Below are 7,725 nucleotides of genomic sequence, written 5' to 3'. Positions count from 1 at the left end.
TGAATGAACAATAAAACTCTTAATATGAAAAAAAAAGATGTTAAAAAGGCCTTTCTATAAATAAATAAATAAATAAATAAATAAAAAAAATGATATTAATATGAAGGGTTTGCGATGTTTGGGAGGCTGTAATGTGGATGTGTCACCCAGTAATGCAATGGTGGGGCATAGGGGGACGCCGAGGCCTTCAGCCCCTTGTTCTCCTGCCTCCTTCCCTCCCTCCACAGTGTGTAGGATAAACTCGACATCTTGTTCTCCTCCCTCCCTCCCTCTCTCCTTCCCTCCCTCCCTCCACAGTGTGTAGGATAAACTCGACATCTTGTTCTCCTGCCTCCTTCCCTCCCTCCCTCCTTCCCTCCCTCTCTCCCTGCCTCCTTCCCTCCCTCCCTCCCTCTCTCATTCCCTCCCTCCCTCCACAGTGTGTAGGATAAACTCGACATCTTGTTCTCCTGCTCCTTCCCTCCCTCCTTCCCTCCCTCTCTCCCTCCCTCCTTCCCTCCCTCCCTCCACAGTGTGTAGGATAAACTCGACATTTTGTTCTCCTGCCTCCTTCCCTCCCTCCCTCCCTCCCTCCTTCCCTCCTCCCCTCCCTCCCTCCACAGTGTGTAGGATAAACTCGACATCTTGTTCTCCTTTGTTCCATTACATGAAGTTTGCTCTCAGATACAATCTAAACATTTACGTTTCAGTCGTTTATCTGACGCTCTGCTCATCCAGGAGTCAGTCCAGCCTGTCTTCTGTCACATGCAGCTCACACTCTCACTCTCCCCTCACTGTTATATATGCATATGTAGATATTTCAACTTTTTTAAGTACGTTTTCCTAGATCTGCACCTTTTTTCATTATGCACAAATCTCACATTGTCTTTGTGTCACTAAGTTCTGCTGCTGCTGTTTTGTACATACAGTTACTGCTTGTTGTAATGCACATTTTACCAAAACACAGGATTTGATGTTGTAATCCTTTGTGCCATGTATGGGATATTATGGAAACAACGCAGTGTTACAGTCAAGTCAAGTCTATTTGTATTTGTACAGCACATTTTCATACAAATGCAGCTCAAAGTGCTTTACAGTCATAAAAACAGTAAAAGAATACACAAATACACAAAGAAAATTCAAATTTCGGTAGAAATCTAATTAAACACACAGGAATATGTAAGATAGAAATAATAATAGAAATAATAACGACAGTAATAAGGTCGGACAGGCTGCAGTGTTGTGTCCCGGCAGCTGAGAGCTTCACATGCTTTAAGACGCTTGATGTTTAAAATATTTTAGTTTAGTTTAGTTTTAGTTTTTTTTTATTTGACAATTCACTTAAAAGGACAATTCCATGGCTGCAACACCAATGTTTCAACTTTCCGTCTCTTCCAACAGGTTTTCCAGTGGCGACCTCATCAACAATAAGAGCTTCCATCTGCTTAGAGATGCTGAAAGGCTGTTCTGTGTGGCTGAGAAAGACGAGCCCCGGTGCATGCTGGGTATTATTTGACTGTTGCGCCTCCTCTAAGCTGCTCTGGATCAGAGCGGCAGCTAGCTGCCCGTCTCACTCGCTTCTCTCAGGCAGAGCCAACAAGCTCTGTTTCCACCAAGTGATTGACAGGTGGGATGTTCCAGACTGCTGGTTTCTATGGTTACGGGGGCGGATTTTTTCTTTTTTGGATCGTCTTCAGACACCTTCACACACACACACACACACACACACACACACACACACACACACACATACACACACACCACCGGAGCTGGATGGAAAATTAGTCTTTTCTTTAATTTTTGCCTCTATCTCTACTTTCTTTTCTTCTTGCTTTCGCTAACCGATTCTTTCTTTCTTTCTTTCTTTCTTTCACCTTGTGCATGGAAAAAACACACACACACACACATCCATATTCATGAGTTACGCCTCTCTCTATTTAAGCCCTTGTGATGGCTGACTGGATGGATGACTGGCTAACTCTACTATTCCCTCTGTGTGTGTGTGTGTGTGTGTGTGTGTGTGTATGTGTGTGTGTGTGTGTGTGTGTGTGTGTGTGTGTGTATGTGTGTGTGTGCGTGCGTCCAGCCCACTCTCACCTCTGACCCCTGGAGGTTACTAAAGGTCAAAGGTCGCCTCAGAAAGACTTTCACTCGATTGTCTAACAGGTCTCTGAAAAGGAAAAATAGGGCGCTCTCTCTCTTTTAAATCTTTTCTCTTCCTTCTCTCATCTCATTCCTGTTTTCATTTTTTCTCATCAGGTTCTCTCTTTCTCTCCTTTTCTTAATTCCTCCCCCCTCTCTCTCTCTCTCTCTCTCTCTCTCTCTCTCTCTCTCTCTGTTGTCCTCGTTCCTCAGATTCTCCAGGTTTTGTCTCTCAGGCCGGAGGCTTCACTCTTAATTTCTGTCAGTTCATTTTTTTTTTATGCTTTTTTTTCCCCTTTAAGGTCTCGTCCAAATGTTTGACATCCAGTTTCATCATGCTCCCAGATCATATTGACTCATATTGGAGCTCATGTTACGGATGGGATTTGCCTCATTTATAGAAACCTCAAAGATCAATTCTAGTGTTGCGTAGGAACGTGTGTAGGCAGAAATCCACGCTCATTAATCTGCCCTCTGTCTGGATGTTAACGAGGTCGAGACCAGCTGACGGTCTGACAAGAACACATCTGAAAGACATAAAGCATAGTACAGTATGGTATGGTATGGTATAGAATAATGTAGTAATGTGTAGTGTAGATTACAATAGTATAGTGTAATGTAGCATAGTGTAATATAGTGTAGCGTAGCATAATGGATGTGGCATACAGCAACATGGCTAAGTACACTCAGAATTTGGTAGTGACACCCGAATTTATGAATGAGAGTGAATTCTCATCTGTCTGGTCACTCTGGAGCAGGGCGGAGTGAAATGACCGTTTACTTCAGACCAATATGGCGCCCATGGGTGCCTAACTTTGTGTAAATGTGGGAGGGCAAAATCTGAACAGGGTGGGGGGTCTGGGGGACCACCCCCAGAATTTTGTTTTGTTTTTAATACACCATTTCCTGCAATTTGACATATATATATTTTTATATACAGTATTTGGTTTGTATACTGTGATGCTTGATTCTCAATGCTACATTAAAGAACCCAATTCATTTAAAGAGATGCTATAAACACAGGAGAGCTGTCTGCAAAGGCTTCATTTATTTTTTTGGAAACTAACATAATTCATAGGCTATACTGCACAAAATGACAAATAAGACAGTTACATGAAAACATTATTAATTCATTTTGAATATCATTGTTCTTTTATATTCTCTAACACTATCCTTTTCCTTTGGCATCCTACCTGCTGTGCTGACACTGCTAACAGGAGGCTATCATCTTCAATCTGTTGAAATCATCTCACTTTAGCTTTAGATAGCTTGCCAAATGTTAAACATAGTTTCAGAGAGAAAGACAGAGACCTTCAGCACACAGAACACGACATGGAAAGTTAGCTAGCTAGACAAATGTAGGTCACATAACGTTTTGCCTTTCACCTCTGGTGGAGACACAGTTAAGGCCTTCAGAGAAAAACACCTGTGCTGTTTTTTTTTTACTTTTCTTTGCCCACAAATGTCGTTTCATTGTTCTAATAATTCTGCTGCTGTCACTTGATTCACGATCTCATCGTCTGTGGTATTGCAGACTATTGTTTAGCGCAGGTTGGATTATACCACTTGGGTTGGAAAGGGGGTGCAGCAATCCAAATGCAACTATGTAAATGCAGACAGAGCAGATATTTTACTTAGTCTTTAATTAAATATTAGATTGAACAGATTGAGAGATTGAAGATTAAATAGTCGATTTTTACTACATTTTGACTTTTAAAAAGTAAAGTGAAAAGTGGAGGGGCAAAAAGACAGTTTTGCCCCTCCAATTTCCAAGTGGAGGGGCATCTGCCTAACTTGCCTAATGGTGTAGGTGCCAGTGACGGCGGCTACCATTGCCTGTACTTCACTTGTGTATTTTCACTTTACTTCACATCAGTAACACAGTAACCAGAGGCGTCAATTTATCCATAAGATCATAAGACAGCGGCGTCATGTTCTCTTTTTCCACCACATGGACTTGATGCTTTTAACCGCAACTTTTGGGCCCAAGACCACAGAACAGGTAGGAACAACCTCAATGTTGAGGAAACAGACTGGATAGAAAATGTGAGAATGTCTCACAACACTTAACCTCTGTCTCTTCCAAAATAATGATGACAGTGTTAGGTAACGTAGTGAGTGTTGTGCCTTACGTCACGTAACAACCAGCTGTCCGGTCCGGTTCTGGTTCACACTACTGGACTAATCGAATCCGCTCTCTAATTCAGTATCAATACCTGAATTTTCAGGTAGACTAGTGAGTTTGGTTGTAGAATGCGGTTCTCTCCTTAATAACCGAACTGTGTGAACTGAACAGGATGAAGCTCCAATGAGGAGTGACAACTGTATTTAGTTGTGTGTGTACATAGCCACAGTGTAATGTAATGCAAGTTTAACAGCATACTGTGATGTAGCACCACAGAAGGTAGAGTGGCATAGTGTAGTAGAGCATGGTGTACTGAAGTTTAACAGCATAGTGTGATGTAGCACACAGAGGGGTAAAGATGAAGGGTCTGTGTGGTTCAGCTAAATGGTTACTGTGAGGTACTGAGTCTGATAATGAACCCAAACACTCTGCTTTAACCTCTGATCTGGAATAATCAGGTTACTGGACATACTCCATCAATCAATACACACAGCTGATCTAATTGACTCTCTCCCTGTGTGTGTGTGTGTGTGTGTGTGTGTGTGTGTGTGTGTGTGTGTGTGTGTGTGTAAAAATTCCCAAAGCCAAAACGCTAAAGGCTGCCTTGAAAAATCAAAGAGGGAGAGAGAATCTGCATTGCATTGTGGGACCCCTACTGCTGACATTATGGCTCTTAAAATACACACACACACACACACACACACACACACACACATACACACACAGAGTAAGATGTAGGTTGGGTGTCAACACACACTCAAGAATGGCATGAGAGATATGAAAGGAATGAGAGAGAGAGAGAGAGAGAGAGAGAGAGAAAGAGAGAGAGAGAGAGACAGACAGACAGACAGAGAGAGAAAGAGAGAGAGACAGACAGACAGAGAGAGAGAGAGACAGACAGACAGAGAGAGAGAGAGAGAGTAATTTAAAGCACCTTCATTTAAAATTTCTTCATTAGTTACAAATCAAGATGTTCAAAACATCATGCTGCCTTTACCATGAAGAAAACAACACACACACACACACACACAGACATACTTCAAAAAGAGAAAGAGAGAGAAAAGAAAGAGAGAGAAAAGTAAAAATGGAGAAAGAGAGTGGGGAGAAGGGGGAGTGAAGGAGAGAGAGAGGCCGAGAGAGAGGCCGAGAGGTGGGGGGGGGGGGTGGAGGCTTAGAAAGAGAGAGTTAAACTAGTTCAGCAGGACTGTAACCATAGAAGAGAGAGAAAGAGAAGGGGACCCCTGACCATGCTGATAATAGCAACACACACACACACACACACACACACACACACACACACACACTGTCAAGAGCACTGAATACCAATTTTGGTAATTTTATGTCATGAAGATGGTAGTAAAAGTGCGCATAAAAAAAGACGCTGTGTAGACTCTAATAACAATTATTTCTATTCTTCAAGAGAGAAACGGGACCGCAGCATGAATATGAAACTGTATTGCAAAGGCACCGTTCACCATGGAAACGTTTAATTACTGAAAGCAGCCTCTCTAATCTTTAAAGTAAATCGTTAAAGAAAACACTCACACATCAATACAACCAACACACAATAAAGAAATCACATAAAAAAGCTCACGCTGCTCGACATAATTTAAAAGGCAATATAGAGGTGGAGTGAAATGTCCATGCTAGTGGGGGGCGGGGGCGGGTCTATAAATCATTAAAAAAAAAATTGTTCAGGTGGATGATTTATGCGTACATGCAGATTCGGATGGCGCATAATACAGATATTTCAGTGAAACTCTTAAACTGTAGACAGAGTTAACACCAGCTCTCCCTCGTTGTCAGCAGGACTCGAACCTGCGGGGAAACCACAATGGATTTCTAGTCCATCACCTTAACCTCTCCTCCACGACACCTGAGACATGCAGTGTTCACATGAAATCAGCCAAATTTAAATTTTTCAGTTTTCACCACAGTAAAGGGGATTGTTTACTTGTTGGATTTTGCTGAAACTTGTGAGAATGATGCACCTCACCACTGTGTTCTCATGCTGTATTTTCAAAATGACCCTGAGCGGCCGGGGGCTACAGTTTGCACATCCGTGTGTCACACAAAACCTCAGACACCAATATCTGATTTGGACAAAGCTCGGGGAAATGACGCATCTCACCGCTGCATGCAGCGTTCAAAATAACTGACTGACCAAAGAGGAACTAGTCACAGCTCAAAACAAGGAGACATGTTTGTTACCGATCGGTAATAAGTGCTGGCAAATTCGTGTTCAGCCGTTAGCGGTTAGCCCGCTGCGGGCCGACGCCGCGTTCAAGTGATGTCAGGTCGGACTTTTCTCCCGGTCAGGAACACGTCACTCGGCCCTCTGAGTGGTTTGTGTTCACCTGCTTTATGGTCAGGAAATTGGAGAACGTTTCCTCAACTGTTCACAACGCATCGCCAGCGTTCTAGGCTAACGTTAGCAATCGAGCTAGCGAGCTATCTTCGGCCGTTTCAGGGGATTATGAATGTAAATATCACAGGAAATTGAATGCCGTAGCACTATAGTTATCAAGGTATATCCATGTCTTTTAAATTTGTAGCTCTGTTCATGTTGGAAAGAGCGATTACATCACAACTCGGCCAGTTCCCGCTGCATCTCCGATCCTGATTTCTCTGACATAAGGTGTTCATGTGGCGCTTCCTGGCCAGAAACTGATCCAGACTGTAATCCAGACGATTCTTCCTTAAAGAATCCCTCGTTGTCGGCAGGACTTGAACCTGCGCGGGGAAACCCCAATGGATTTCTAGTCCATCGCCTTAACCGCTCGGCCACGACAACTGACAACAAAGGTGTTGCTGTTGCATGTTAACGTCCCACATGTGACATTAATCTATATATGTTTACATATAGAAATGTAAGAAATGTAGAGAATTGTTATCAGTGTAGATCAAAATTTATTTAATTACATTTTTTATGATTGTACTAGCATTTTAACCAGTTAGTGAGGAGAGCTGACTGCCCAAATAACATGTGTCTGAAGCAGCTGTCAGCAGAGAGCAGCTGAGTCAGCTTGTTGTGGTGTGGCTGTAGATCCATTCAGTAACGTTCTCAGTAAAAGTGAATAGTGTGATAAGGTGGATTTGTTTCCAAATGTAGGTTACTGTGACACAGTAAACTGTCTTGTCTTTAGCTCTAGTCTCTACTCCAAAACATGAAGAGTTGGAGCTTGAGAAGAGTCAGCTCAGTTAACCTGAACAAACTGTTAGCTAGCTAACTAGCCAGCAAACACACTGATGTTAATGTGAACATGCTAACGCTAGCTGCTACTAGCTACGTTAGCTAGTGGGCTAATCAGATGTGTTAACAACAAGACAGTGATGGTTAGCTGACCAGATGCTATGGTTAGCTAGCTAACAAGCTGACATTATCTAAACACTAAATCAATCAGATGGATCAGTGATGAAATGATCAGTTCAGTCAGAAACAGACAGAAATGAACCGTCTGTTCAGTTCTGTTGAGACA

At 42.5% G+C, this 7,725-nt stretch overlaps 1 non-coding gene across 1 annotated transcript; it reads right to left on the bottom strand.

The window, feature by feature from the left end:
* Nucleotides 1-6,958: 6,958 nt before the first annotated feature.
* trnas-aga (transfer RNA serine (anticodon AGA)) lies at nt 6,959-7,040 on the bottom strand. Its single transcript has one exon. It is a non-coding gene; the product is annotated as a tRNA-Ser (tRNA).
* Nucleotides 7,041-7,725: the final 685 nt, after the last annotated feature.

The sequence above is a fragment of the Centroberyx affinis genome, unplaced genomic scaffold (assembly GCF_046629955.1).
Source record: "Centroberyx affinis isolate AG114_WGS23_722 - 3 ecotype Tasmania unplaced genomic scaffold, CSIRO-AGI_Caff_v1 ptg004305l_1, whole genome shotgun sequence".
Classification (NCBI taxonomy): Eukaryota; Metazoa; Chordata; class Actinopteri; order Beryciformes; family Berycidae; genus Centroberyx; species Centroberyx affinis.
The sequence above is the reverse complement of the archived record's forward strand: the minus strand, read 5'-3'. Positions and strand labels throughout refer to the sequence as shown.